Source organism: Cupressus sempervirens, chromosome 5 (genome assembly GCF_028749045.1).
Source record: "Cupressus sempervirens isolate cs-2001-9-10 chromosome 5, ASM2874904v1, whole genome shotgun sequence".
Lineage (NCBI taxonomy): Eukaryota > Viridiplantae > Streptophyta > Pinopsida > Cupressales > Cupressaceae > Cupressus > Cupressus sempervirens.
Genome location: NC_143122.1, coordinates 989,623,143 through 989,639,160, shown reverse-complemented (window position 1 = coordinate 989,639,160; position 16,018 = coordinate 989,623,143). Strand labels below are relative to the sequence as shown.

The 16,018-nt window shown below is 36.8% G+C and overlaps 1 pseudogene; it reads right to left on the bottom strand.

Annotated features, from left to right (window-relative positions):
* Positions 1-10,380, bottom strand: part of LOC149559247 (uncharacterized) — a 64,182-nt pseudogene extending 53,802 nt beyond the window's left edge.
* Positions 10,381-16,018: the final 5,638 nt, after the last annotated feature.

The window sequence follows — 16,018 nt, the reverse complement described above, 5'->3', positions numbered from 1 at the left end:
CTGATTACTACTTCCAACCACATCCTTGTTCTTCTAATCATCATTATGACCTCCATAAGATCATCTACCAAATCTTCCACCACAACCTCTTTCACTATTATTGTTGTCAAACTTCTTGCTTAGTTTTACCCCAACTCTTAGGGCAAACTAGTATGCCTCCTCAATACTATTCATTCAAACTAGAGTTAGTCCTTCCTGAATACTTGGCCTTAACCCATTATGATAACAAGCCACTTTCTCCTTATCATATTTTGTGTGGACAGTTCTAAGAACTTTTTGGTATACTATTAAACACATTTTCCCACTTGCTTCAACCATTTAGTTTTCTTTAATAGATCAAGCTAATAATCCATAGGAATGAATTGTCACTTTAGTTTACTTATCATTCAATCTCATCTTGTAACTTTTTCCTTTGCCTTTCAATTTTGCTCCAACTGAACCTCTTGCCACCATATCTTTGCATGTTCCTTTAGTTTCATCTTCACAAACTTGACCCTATTAGGATCTTCAATATCTTCATACTCAAAGTACTCCTCCAATTCATTGATCCAATTGATCGACTCCTCTAGGTTAAAATTTCTTGAAAATGTGGGAACTTCAAACTTATAATATTTTTCCAATCTTGAAGATGGCCCTAAAAAGCCTCTTGTCCTTTGGGTTTAGAACTACCTCTACTTCAACATTTTCTTCTACTTCATCCTCATCCTTGCTTTCATCTTTTATAAGAAGATTTATTCCTCTATGCATTTGCTCTTAGAATGCTTGTATTTTTCTTTAGAGGAAAACCCTTAGGTGTAACATCTAGAGCTCTTCTGCTATTCTTTCTTCATGGAGGCATTTTCACACCTTCATTGAAACCCTAGTGAAAACTGCCTCACAATTGGCAACCTGTCTACATGCTCAGCCCAAATCATAATCCTGGTGTAAACTACATCATAGTTGATGATCTATCCACACACTCAAGAACTCTAGCTTTGATACCACCTGATGAAGGGTGCTCCCCTCAATACCATAAACACATAATAGAAGTAAAGAAACAACAAAAAATGTGAGATCAAAATATAGACTCCTTATTTTCCTCACAAATGCAAAATTACAAAATTTAGAAGTACCATAGGCTAACCCACATGGACACCTTCATTATAGTAATATGCAAGACTAAGCTATGAACTATCACCCAAAGTTGTCCTAGACAATGTTTGGGAATTTCTTAAATAGGTAATTTTATGCCACTTAGGAATGTTCTAGATGGTCAAACCTAATACTTAGGATTGATAGACCCTAAAAATACATATAGAGTTGGTCAAATAAATCTTTGAAAAATTATTTAGAAAATTTGGGTAGCCCAACTTTGAAGACCATATCTCTTGAACCGTTGCTCTAATTTGCTATTATAACTAGTTTTCAAAGATGCTAGCTCCTAATCTATAGGCTCAACATGATTCAAGCACCCTTTAATCAAGTCTTTAGACCTCACCTAGGCAATCTAAGGCCTCCAATAGTGAGTCTAAATATTTTTCTCCTAAATTTTCCACTAAAAATCTGTAATAACTTCTTTGATACTTAAGCTAGAGCAATGAGATTTTTATGGTAGGCTTATAATTTTGAAATAAACCTCTATATAGAAAATCAAAACATGATGAGCTTGTATGACAAACTTACTAAAAATAGTATGCTCGAAAAATAGTAACCAACCTATCAACCTGATGCAGGAGCATCTAGTGGTGTAAGAGAAATCTTGTATTGCCCAAAAATATGCTTAGTGCTAGTTTCTATTTAAAGTTATTTCATTTCTAGATACCCATTTGAGTCAAATAAGGAATCTAACTCTCATAGTTTGACTTTTGGATTTTTGGGTTGGAGTTTTTGAGCACCTTGGGATAGGTGCCAATGCAAAAAATAGGTTATTTAGTAATTAATCCATAATTATAATTATTTAGATGGTATAAGTTGAAGGGATGATTATACTTGTAATTTAAAGCATTACAGAAAAAGAATCAGGTGAAAAGACTTTACAATTTGAAAGTTATTGCAGTTTTAATTTGCCTAAAGACCCCCTAAGAGTACTTCAAAGTTAGATTTGAAGCACTAAAAAATCTCGTATGGGCCCAAAAAATGGGGGATGAGCATAGATGGTCCATAGGGCTATAAAGTGCTTGGAGAGATTTCTAAAAATGTAAATAGTTTGTCAATCAAAATCCTAGATCAAAAGTTATGCCTCCCAGAAGTTGGACTACCATTTCTGGATTCTTCTAATTTTACACCAACTTTTGTCATGTTTTCTAGAACCTTTTGTTTTTGCAGTGGATGTTAAATGGCATATTATAGAATTTACTCCTAACCCTAAACCTAATTTGGGTACTTAAGGACATTTTTGGCATTGTAAAGGAAGTTTTCTTGTTGGAGTTTGGGAGAGGATACTAGAGGAGGATTTTTCTCTCGAATAAGACAATATTGTAAGCCCATAGGCATGTCTTTGAGTCAATTTTCATTGTATTGAATGTAATAGAAAATTATTTTTGATAATACTATTCTCCTTTTCCTATTGTGTTCATCTATTCTTGGATTGTGCCCTGATCAAGCAGTATTAGAGCAAGTTTTCCTAAGTGTGTAGATAGAGTGTCGACTGTGAGGTAGTTTGCACTAGGATTGTGTGGTTGTGGGTTTTGATACAAGAATATTCCTTCATGAAGAGAGAGTGGTAGAAGGGCAAGAGTTATTACTCTTGATGTGAGAGCCCTCCAAAGACAAGTCTAGGCATTGTAGGAGGAGATCTACAAAGGGATGAATGTTGTCATAGGCAACGAAAGTGAGGAAGAAAATGAAGAAGAAAGAAATATTAGGTAGTAAGGGGAAGGAGATGGAGAATTCCTAAACCATGTAGAGGAGAAGATTTTTAGGGCCATTACCAAGCTTGGAAAAAGACCTAAAATTGACATTAGCATGTTTTGGGAAAATCTAAACTTGAATGAGTTGATTGATTGGATCAATGAGCTCGAGGAATATTTTGAGTATGAGGATATCAATGACCCTAATAGGGTTAAGTTTGCAAAGGCCAAAATGAAAGGCCATGCCAAAATCTAGTGGAAAGAGATTCAGTTGGAAATAAATAGAAGAGGAAAGGAGAAAATCACAAGATCAGATCACATGGTGGACAAAATAAAGAAGTAGTTCATTCCTATTGATTATGAGCTTGATTTGTTCAAGAAGATGTAATGGTTAAAGCAAGTAAGAAATTTTTTCTAGGAATACATAGAGGAGTTTCATCAAGTCCTTATTAGGGAAAGGCGTGCGGAATAAAACAAGAAGAAGGTTGCATGTTACCTTAGTGGGTTAAGACCTAGCATTCAGGAGGAGTTAAATCTAGTTAGAATGACTAGCATTGATGAGGCATACCAATTTTCCTTGCGAGTTGAGGAGAAGTTAGACAAATAGTTTGATGGAAGGAAAAGAGGGTGTAGTCAAGGAGGAAGGGGCAGTAGTAGGTCATTTGGAGGCAAAAATGAGAACCAAAAGAAAAATGAAGATGTGGGTACTAGCCAAAACTAGTGGAAGGAGGGTTTCAACTGCTCCCATGATCAAAACTTTGGAGATCAAAGAGGAAGAGGTAGAGGACATAAAAAAGGTTCAAGAAGAGGAGGCTTTTGTGGTACCTATTTTCATTGCAATGAAGAAGGTCATCATACCTTTGTGTAATATCCCCGACAGGATTATTGACTCTTTAAGCACTATAATTTTAAAACTTCAAGAGTTTGACATTTCGTCAAACAATTAGCAATCAAGGTCGCTAAGAACCAGTGATGAATTGATGTCAAATTTGTGGTCAGAGTTGTACTATGAAAGAAAATGTACTATGAATTTTGCCATGCAAAGGGTAGTATCTCATTAATTCACCAAAACAATAGATAATAATTCCAATAATGTTTATGAAAGGATCAATGTTTCTTAACCCAATAATCACACAATGACCCAGATTATATAGGAATAAAAACCTGAGATTTTTGGCTCCATCAATGATTATGAAGGGCTATTAATATCGAATCTGTCTGATCCCAAACTGAAGCCACTAATGAACTACCAAGCCATTGTCCTGTCTGAGCTGGTAATCGCTATTTCGGTTGCATGAAATGATCATTGATACAATTACAGTTCAGCCTTGTATTGTAATCTTGTGTCGGTTCGGCATTGTCCCGGATTTGGCCACCTGCTCATTATTGCTTGATTAATATATGATCATCATCACTTACAAATCTGCTTCCAACATATTAGTTGAATGTGTACTTTCTTTGTGTTTTAATCAGCTGTAAGACTGTGGCTTCGACACATCCAAGATCTCATCTATATTGAGTTTGTAGCAGTTGACAGTTGGATCGACCAATTAAATCATGGGAGGACATGTGAAGTTTCTTCCTTGGGCCTGATTGATATGGACTGGTTCAATAGGCGCGAGCTGGAATGAGAGCTTGACCTCTACATACACATCTTCCTTAATTAATATCGGTTAATGGATGGAAGAATGGGTCTGAAAATTTCACAGTCTGCCCTCGATCAGTTCCGTCATTTCTTTTTGCTCACACTGCGATCTTCTACAAATTTACACCTTTCGCTGAGATGCCGCTCCTGACGTGGATTAAGCCAGCAGAGCACAGGTAGGATCGGGCAATGATCTGATAATCGCTATTTCCATTAATTCGTGATATACATGAGCGAACGGATTTGTTTGTCTTCACAATCTGCTAGTGCCATTTTTTTTGTTCACAAACTACCGCTGCTTGGCCGGAATTCAAAAGTTGTTTCTAAATTAATTTGATTCAATTCCGCTTCTGTCTTCACTATAAAATGATCTTTGGAATTTGCCTTCGCTCGTCTTCAAAAAGGAACTCCAATATTTCCGAATTAACAAGTGGGCTTGTGAGATTGCAAATATTTGTGATATCCTTCGGCTCTAGACTTTGACTTTAATAATTTACGGAATACTGGCTGATAAGATATTTTGGAAATTCGATCTCTAACTTCTGATTTGTTCACGCAGCAACTTCTATAGAGAATGCTGAAAAAATGTTCCTTAGCAGTCGAACTCCTTCTTAAACTCTTTCCTGATACCAAACTCCTCAATTCTACTCTTGACCTAATAATCTGAATCGAATCCTTCAGAGGTTAGTGATGCAAGAACCAAAAAGCTAGCCTAAAGCCACAAATGATCGCTCCGATGAAATGACTAATTGTCACTTCCAATCTGCAATAATTCAGATGATATTTCACACCCTCAAAATTGCGTAACGATTGAGAGTTATCGTTCTCAATGGCCAACTAATTGCAAAAACCCTAAGTTCCACAATGCTCCTGTGATTAAATCACAATCTGGAATCAAAAGAGATAAAACAACTGCCTGGTTCGAATGGAGCCCCGGGGTGCCTGTTTATTCTTTTCTCTCCACCTTCTCCAGAGACTTCTAGAACATTTTTGATCTTATCCCTCAAGTGACTTTATTAAATATTTTCCAAGTCACTTTATTAAATACAAGGTTATCTTTTAATATTTATTTATTTAATTAAAATAATTAATTAGTCATCCTTGGACAACCAGATTAATTAAATTAATTAAATCGAACTGTCACCAAAAATTGGGGACATGACAGTCTGCCCTTCTTGAAATTGCTTGTCCCCAAGAAATGGATGAACCATGAACCAATCAGTCTGCCTAGATCCCAAATGTAAATCTGTGTATCATCCCAATCCACATCATACTCCCGTGGAGAAATCATCAATACCTGTAGCTGAGAAACTATGCTCAATATCCAAACAACTGACAACTCTGATAGAATCATCTGAAAACCAACTCTAGATGTTGATAGAAGAAACCTTTCTGTAGATCTCAACCCAACTGAAACATCAACTCTATCAGAATTCAAGCCCCTGTCAAAATGACACCTGCACCCAACTGCACTATAGATATGATAGCAGCCATAGGTACCTAAATTACTGCCATCAAATTCAATCTCTGAAAAACTGCTCCGAGTGTGTCGATGCTGCAGGCTGAATAACTTGCTACTACCACTTCTTTTTTCGAAAGAAGGTGCCAATCTATCCCCTAATGGATGGTAAGAAACTGGAGCCAATCTACATCTGCATGAAATAAAATCTTCTATCTCTGTGTCAAAAGAAAAATGATGAGCATACCCTACCATATAATGCCGGTAAGAACCTCCAAACTCTGCTGCTGGCTCATCATCACTGAACTGGGAATCAACAGATGGCTCCATTTTCTGACTCCAAGTGACTATAGGCTGGATAGGATCTCATGCATTTTGCTCAACAAACCCTTCCTCGAGATCCCTATGAGGTAGCATAGTAGAAAGGACCCCTATAATCTTCTCAACCAATCTACAAATAATACTAGTATCTTGGATGAGAACACCTTCCGTCACTTTATGCGAGTCCAAATGAACACATGCACTATCCAGCAAATATTCCATGAACGGTTCAGTGCAGTAAAAATTATATGAGGAAACATTAACATACTCCCCTTTACACCACAATTGGTCCTCCTGTAAGGGTGGCATACTCAGTTGTACCACACTATCAACTATCTGAGAAGAATCAATCTAGAAACTTGACTCTACCAGTATCCCAAACTCATTAAGACCAACTTCTTCCAAACCCTGAACATGTGTGTCAGTCTCAACAATAAGCTCCTCAAAAACAACTATAGGAGTGTACTTACCGTCATCTACCTCAATAGACAAATGAACTGGGTCTGGAGCTAGTTTTGATCGCAAATGCTCCAACTCCATGGTCACCTCCTTCAATTGAAACTGCGACTTTTGTAGATCTCACCGTGTGTCCTCTAACACCTCAGTAGTTGCTATGAGCTCTTGGGAAAGCTCACACACCTCCTCTTCATGATTCAAGAGTGCCTCATATGTTGTACTCCCCCACTCAACCAAGTGATCACGGTCGGCTACCAATCGTAAATAATCCTGCTTCAATATCCGAACAGCTTCACGCAAAGCATGAGTCTCTGCCAAAGAAAAGTAACCACCACTGGACTCATCTGTCATAGAAGAACCCCAACCAGTAACAGCCAACAACTGACAAGCAGTATCAAAATGCTCACAAGCGATAGCAATGTCTCACTCACTAACTTTCAACTGGCTAGTCACACGATGGCTCTGGCTGAACTGTCTCCAACAATCTTCTTCTGGAGCTCTTAAAGGAGTATCCTCAATATTAACATCCATATCTCGTGAATCATCTCCAAGGTCCATATCAATATCCAATTTGTCAAAAATTGTAGTACTGCTGTCAAGCTCTTCTGTACCCAAAGAAACTGACAAAGAAACTGTGTCTTCAAAACTGTCCATTTCATTCTCCTGGATGTCATCAAGGACAAAATGATCCTGGGACTCATTCGTACACACTGGCAAATATGAAAAATCTTCAACACCTTTCAGCAAGAAGGGTTGTCTACATATATGAACCAAGCCCAATACCAGTGTATAAAAACTAATACCAACATCAGATGTTCTACTGGCACAAGGGAAGACAACACCGTATATTCTGCTAATCAAATTCATGATAGCATTCAAACAAACATTGCTACTATTAAGTGTTAAAGATCTCCAGTTAACTGAACCCCAAATGCCCCTGAAACATTCTTGAGTCCATATCCGTAAACAAGGAACAACTGGTAACTCAAGCAAACTCCTTACCTGAGTAATGTGACCAATACCAATTAACTTCACATACCTGTCTGCCATTGTCCTTGTATCCTGGATGTGAATGCAAGATGAACTCGTAACATTATCAGCTACCATATATGATCCGTCAAATGTAGAAAGCTGAGTGTTAGACATACCAGATGAAATTAAACTTAGCTCCATGCCATGCTCATTCTCATGTCTCTCCCAGTCCTGTAATGCCAAAGTTGCTCGAGTGTCCTCAAGCTCGCAAGAAAGCTTGACAAATTCCTCCTCCTTCCTCCTCAAGGCATCTAAATAGTCTTTGGCAAGGCTTAGAAGATGATCACGGTCTGATAGAAGATGCAAATAGCTCAACTTCGTCATTCCCATTCCTTCACCAATTGCATGTAAGTCACAGCAAGAAGAATTCGCCTAAACTCCCTTATGTCTTCCTTGTAACTGAATCATCTGGATGTGCTCTTCTAACATCTCTCGCATCCTGTCATGATGAGATAAAGAAGCCACAATACTATCTTTGCTTACCTTCAGCTGGCTGGACAAATCATGTGAAGTACTGCCATTCTCATCCTCATGTGACAGAACATCTAACTGAGCCTGGTACTCTCTGTTAGCAAAATCATAAATGCTCGATGTCTGCTCATTTTCACCAAGTATCTCATCATCATGCACAATGACATCTTCATCATCATCTGAACTCACTTCACTGTAATCATTGCTTGTCGGAACTAAACTACCCTGAGTACATGAGACATCACCTTTGGGAAACTCGTATTCAACTATCTCAACTTGAGTGTCAAGTTGACAGTTACTATCCATCAGCGTCATATCCTTCACCACTTCTTCCTGTGACTGAACTGAAGCCTCTGACTGGTTGCACACTTGTTTCTCGAACTCCCCATTAAGGTTCCTAGTAACATCGCCCACTGTATCAGCTAGTGCTTTGCGAGAAGATTTTCCAAAACGAAATCCAGTTGATTTATTCACCTTAGCTGGGATGGATAGCTTGTCAATCATATGGCGGTGCTTAACCAACAGTTCAAACATGTTATGTTTGATTTTTCTGAGCTCATCCTGAATGCCTGAATAGTCCTCCTTTCCACAATTCTGACTCTGAATACTGCGTCTATTACTTGTTCGAGATTGTGTCCTTGGAGACTTTGTGCTGTACCTGTCCATCTTGGTTGAAGTAGAGTGCTGATCAATCATGTAATTTGGTTCTCACCCCACAGGATGGAAAGAAAACCACTCTGGTACCACTGTAATATCCCCGACAGGATTATTGACTCTTTAAGCACTATAATTTTAAAACTTCAAGAGTTTGACATTTCGCCAAACAATTAGCAATCAAGGTCGCTAAGAACCAGTGATGAATTGATGTCAAATTTGTAGTCGGAGTTGTACTATGAAAGACAATGTACTATGAATTTTTCCATGCAAAGGGTAGTATCTCATTAATTCACCAAAACAATAGATAATAATGCCAATAATGTTTATGAAAGGATCAATGTTTCTTAACCCAATAATCACACAATGACCTAGATTATATAGGAATAAAAACCTGAGATTGCCGGCTCCATCAATGATTATGAAGGGCTATTAATATCGAATCTGTCTGATCCCAAACTGAAGCCACTAACAAACTGCCAAGCCACTATCCCGTTTGAGCTAGTAATCGCTATTTTGGTTGCATGAAATGATCATTGATACAATTACAGTTCAGCCCTGTATTGCAATCTTGTGTCGGTTCGGCATTGTCCTAGATTTGGCCACCTGCTCATTATTGCTTGATTAATATATGATCATCATCACTTACAAATCTGCTTCCAACATATTAGTTGAATGTGTACTTTCTCTGTGTTTTAATCAGCTGTAAGACTATGGCTTTGACACGTCCAAGATCTCATCTATATTGAGTTTGTAGCAGTTGACAGTTGGATCAACCAATTAAATCATGGGAGGACATGTGAAGTTTCTTCCTTTGGCCTGATTGATATGGACTGGTTCAATCGGCGCGAGCTGGAATGAGAGCTTGACCTCTACCTACACATCTTCCTTAATTAATATCGGTTAATGGACGGAAGAATGGGTCTGAAAATTTCACAGTCTGCCCTCGATCAGTTCTGTCATTTCTTTTTGCTCACACTGTGATCTTCTACAAATTTACACCTTTCGCTGAGATGCCGCTCCTGACGTGGATTAAGCCGACAGAGCACAGGTAGGATCGGGCAATGATCTGATAATCGCTATTTCCATTAATTCGTGATATACATGAGCGATCGGATTTGTTTGTCTTGACAATCTGCTAGTGCTATTTTTTTTGTTCACAAACTGCCGGTGCTTGGCCGGAATTCGAAAGTTGTTTATGAATTAATTTGATTCAATTTCGCTTCCATCTTCACTATAAAATGATCTTTGCAATTTGCCTTCACTCGTCTTTAAAAAGGAACTCCAATATTTCTGAATTAACAAGTGGGCTTGTGAGATTGCGAATATTTGTGATAGCCTTCGGCTCTAGACTTTGACTTTAATAATTTATGGAATACTGGCTAATAAGATATTTTGGAAATTTGATCTCTAACCTCTGATTTGTTCATGCAGCAACTTCTATAGAGAACGCTGAAAAAATGTTCCTTAGCAGTCGAACTCCTTCTTAAACTCTTTCCTGATACCAAACTCATCAATTCTACTCTTGACCTGATAATCTGAATTGAATCCTTCAGAGGTTAGTGATGCAAGAACCAAAAAGCTAGCCTAAAGCCACAAATGATCGCTCCGATGAAATGACTGATTGTCACCTCCAATCTGCAATAATTTAGATGATATTTCACACCCTCAAAATTGCGTACCGATTGAGAGTTATCGTTCTCAATGGCCAACTAATTGCAGAAACCCTAAGTTCCACAATGCTCCTTTGATTAAATCACAATCTAGAATCAAAAGAGATAAAACAACTGCCTGGTTCAAATGGAGCCCCGGGGTGCCTATTTATTCTTTTCTCTCCACCTTCTCCAGAGACTTCTAGAACATTTTTGATCTTATCCCTCAAGTGACTTTATTAAATATTTTCCAAGTCACTTTATTAAATACAAGGTTATCTTTTAATATTTATTTATTTAATTAAAATAATTAATTAGTCGTCCTTGGACAACCAGATTAATTAAATCAAACTGTCACCAAAAATTGGGGACATGACACTTTGAATTCCCTCAACACCAAGGAAATACATATAGGAGAGATGATGCTCAAGTAAGGTTTACTCATGTGGATGATGATGCACTATTATCACATTCAAAGGATGTAGAAAGAGGAGAGGTTCTAGTTAATGAAAGGGTCCTACTAAGCAATAAGACTAAACCTAGGCAAAGGAGTAGTTTGTTTCATACTAGGTGTAAGTGTGAGGGTAAATTTTGTGATTGTTAATGGTGGAAGCATTGACAACTTAGTGTCAGAGGAGATGGTCTCAAAGATAAAGTTTAAGAGGGAGAAACAACCCCAACCCTGTTGGATTTCTTGGGTGCAAGATCATCATAAGGTCCTGGTTAGTGAGCAATGTTTGGTAGATTGCAAGATTGGGAGTTACCATGACAAGGTTGTCTGTAACATCATTCCAATGGATATCTTCCATTTATTTTTGGGAATGTTGAGGCATTTTGATAGGCATGCTATACATGATGGTCATGTAAATACATACTCTCTGACAAAGGATAGAGTTTACCACAAATTGAAGCCCTTGATAAAGGAGAGTGAAAAGGTATGCAGTAGTGCTAAGGTATATCATGTTGATGGAAGAAATTTTTTAGATGGCATGAAACATCAGAGTATGTGTTATGCTTTAACTCCTAAAAAGGATAAGGAAAGTTGTAGTGAAATTCCACTTGAAGTTTCAAGTCTATTAAGTGAGTATGGAGATGTCATCTTTGATAATGTTCTAGAAGGGTTGCCTATAGTAAGTAAAATTAGTCATCAAATAGATTTAGTCCCTGGAGCTAGTCTGTCTAACAAGGTTTCTCATAAGATGACTCCTACTGAGACTGAGGAGCTAAGCAAACAAGTTCAAGAGTTGTTGAGGAAAGGTTTGATTCAAGAGAGCCTGAGTCCATGTGCACTACTTATAGTGTTGGCACCAAAGAAAGATGGATAGTGTATAATGTGTTCAGACTCTTGGGCCATAAATGGAATAACCATCAAGTATCAACTTCCTTTGCCAAGAATGCATGATCGTATGGACTATTTGAGTGGAGCTCAGTACTTTACAAAGATAGATCACAAGAGTGGTTGTCACTAGATATAGATATAAGAGATAGATGAGTGGAATACTACATTCATGACCAAGGAGGGTCTATATGAGTGATTAGTCATGCCCTTTGGACTAACCAATGCACCACACACTTTCATGCGGCTTATGAATGAGGTACTAAACAAATTTTTGGGAAATTCTTTTATTGTCTATCTCGATAATATTTTAATTTTTAGTAAGTACTTGGATGAAAATTTATTGCACATTTGTAGTGTCCTTGAAAGGTTGAGGGAAGAGGAGCTATTGATAAATTTTAAGAAGTGTAGCATTTGTTAGAAATGCTTTAGAATAATTAAGAGGGGGGTGAATCAGTTGTTCAAGGTCCAAAACTACCTATTCAAACTTTTCACTAAGTATAGTGAGCCCATTACAACTAACCATGAATCAAAGGTAAACATTTATCCTAACAAGTTACTAATAAATCAAAATGTAGAAATCAAACATATGAAATCAACACATAATACAGTGATTTACATGGAAACCCAATTTGGGAAAAACCACTAGTAACATGCTAGCTTGTTTCTCACCCTTATGAAGTGATGCCCTATGAAAGGCCTACCTTGTTAAAGGCTACAACACACTATCAGATGTGACCTGGTCAAGGGATTTCAAACACCCTATTAGGAATGTGCCTAGTTAAAGGACTTTAGAAAATTCAACTTGGAATGTTACCCTATTAAAGGGTTTCTCAATGGCTATTAGGCCAACCTAAGTTCATAGGATTTTTCCTCAACTGATACAATTTCAAGAGAATAATAATTAAGGACTTTTTATTTGATACAACTTACAACTTAACTTATAGATTTTAGATCACAATTCAATTCACAACTTTTCCTGGCCTTCAATCTTTGTAGCTATAACATCTTGTCCTCCTTTCAAGCTTAGTCTCCTAAGTCTTCTTGCTCATTATGGCAATGCAATATTCTCCCTATGGTCATTTATCAAAGTAGAGTCTCTGTGCTCTATTCTTCTCTCATTGTGCCTTCTTCTTGACAATTCACACTCCAAAAAAATCACTCTCTAACCACATCCTCTTCGATTCCTAACCTATAACTTCTTAAGTAGAATTTTGGAATGCATTTCTTGATCTATTCTTTTTTCTCATATTTGTATTTGAATTGATTAGGAAAGATATGATTTATCTTTCCCTCCTTTTTGTTTCTTCTAGAAACATCATGTGGAATCTGCCTGTATTCACCCAAAAATAGTTAACATGAAATTCTATACTACCAGCTCACCAACCTTATCTTCCATCTAGTTCACAAAATTCAAGGTAACAACCTGATCAACTCAAATATGGTGAATCTTGGACATTTCAAATAATGCAGCCACTCAACATTATTGAATTACTAATGCTCAACACATACTATGTTACTTGGCACCTATTGTGGATTCACTCAGCATCAACTAATTTTTTTTGGTGCTCAGTACCTATTACATTTTTCTTTGCTCATCACCTAAACTTTTTTGGACACCCATTATTTTCTTCACACCTAAACACTTTCACTCAGCACACACTAGATTTTGCATTTGCTTAGCACTAACTGCAAATCTACTTGGCATAAACTAACTTGCTCAGCACCTACTAATGAATTTAGTCAAGCTTTGCAGATAGCCTTGTCACAACTTAATCTTCTAATGTTTCTAAGTGTGACCAACCTCTGTATCTTCAAGTATATTAACAATACATCATTTTACCAAGGTCTTAACTGATCCTTATACTTCATTACAATATCATAACTCAACCTTTCACTTAGGTGCTTTTGTTACATCTTATTAATTAACTCCTCCTCATTAATGAACTAAGTAATAGTACTTGGATCTTATAAGCAATTTTCTTTTTGGAAAATAGTAGGTTGGGCATTAGTGACAAAACAATGATTGAAAATATTCTTTATCAACAATCTCCTTCTTCAACAATGATCTTTTCAATCATATTCTAATAATCTCCCTCTTTGGCATTGATGACAAACTAAATTGATCAACCAAGTTATCAAAAATGCTAACTAGGTTAAAATAGCAAGTCAAATGCCAAAAAGGAAACTTGTTGTCATTCATATCTCCCTCTTTGTTGATACATATTGATTCCCTTAGATCTATTTTCATAATTTCTTTACTTGCTTTTGCTTCTCTCTCTTAGCTGTTATTTCCTTTCTACTTCCTTTCTACTATTTCTCCTTCTATACATCTAATAATATAGATTTTCTATTTCTCCCTCTATATCTTCGATTTGATCAATTTCTACTATTTGACCAATTTCTATATCTCCCTTTGACCTTCTAGATTTGATCAATTTTTACCATTTCTCCCTCTTTGACAACAATGCCAAAGACTTAGCATCTTTAAATATGTAGATGTAGGCTTTGCAACTTCCAATTTCTCCCTCTATCACCATGCTTGTGACTTATTTGGAATTTTAGCACTTTAGTATCCTTTGCATCAATTTATATCATTTCAACAATCAACCCATTTGATGTAGGGCAATTTTGTTGTTTCTTAAATAGCCCAAGATAGGGGCTTTACCCCTAGCTTACCTCTAAGATACTCAAATGCATCTTTAGGTAATGGTTTTGTGAAGATGTCAGAAATTTGTTCCTTTGAGTTGATATATTTCATCTGCACTTGTTTGTCTTCCACTAGTTCTCTTACATTGTGATACTTAATTGCAATGTGCTTTTTTTTTTTCACGTGTCACAAGATTCTTGGATATGTTGATGGCACTTGTATTATCACAATATAGTATCATTGGTTTAGTTATCTCCTCCTTCATCCCTTTCAACAGATGTTTAATCCATACAATATTGGTACAATTGATGGGAGCTGCAACATACTTAGCTTTAGCTATGGACTGTGAGGTACAACTTTGCTTTTTGCTAATCCAAGTGACTAGCCTTCTTCCTAAGAAGAGTGCTCTTCCACTAGTGCTTTTCCTATCATCAATGTTACCTCCCCAATTTGCATCAGCCTAGGCATTCAACTCAAACTTTTCACTCCTGTTGTAGTATAAGCCAAAGTCATCTATTCCTTTTAGATATCTCATTATTCTCTTTACTTCCATAAGGTGATTTTCTCTTTGATTTTCAAAAAATCTTGCTACTATCCCAATAGCTAATGCAATGTCTAGTCTACTATGGACACCATACTATAACTTTCCAATCATTGATCTATACATTGTCTAGTTGACTTCAACTGACTCATCATTCTTGGATAACTTGTGTCCTATTATTATTGATGTGTTAATTGGCTTTGAATCTTCTAAGCCAACTATCTTTAGTATCTCCTTGGTATACTTTGATTGGGTCACAAATATGCCATATTTCATTTGATGCACTTGTAATCCAACAAAGAATTTGATTTTCCCAAACATTGACATTTCAAACTCATGTTTCATTTGGTCAGCAAAATCTTTGTATAGTGCATCTTTTCCTCCAAATATTATATCATCCAAAAAGATTTCTGATATTAGGATATCCTTACCTTTTTTTGACTTGATGTACAAGTTTTTGTTGTCATCTTTCCTCTCAAATATTATCTTCACTAGATATTTGTGAAGTCTCTCATACCAAGCTCTAGATGCTTGCTCCAAACCATAGAGAGTTTTATGTAGTTTGCAAACCATATCCTTGTTTTTTTCATCAACAAAACCCTCTAGTTGTTCTATGTAGACTTCCTCTTCCAGTATACCATTAAGAAAAGTAGACTTTACATCCATTTGGTAGACCTTGAAACATTTGTAAGTAACATATGCAAGTAGAGTTCTAATTCCTTCCATTCTTGCAACAGGGGCAAATATTTACCTTTACAGACAAGTCTATCCTTATTTCTTGTGATCTCACCATTCTCATCTAGCTTCTTCCTGAACACCCACTTGTTTCCAATCAAATTCTTATCAGCTGGTCTTGGAACTAAAGTCCAAGTCTTATTCTTCTCTATTTTCTTTATCTCCTCTTCCATTGTTTTGCACCAATAATTATCTTGTAGTGCATCCTTCACTATTTTGGCTTCAATCTTGCTAAGTA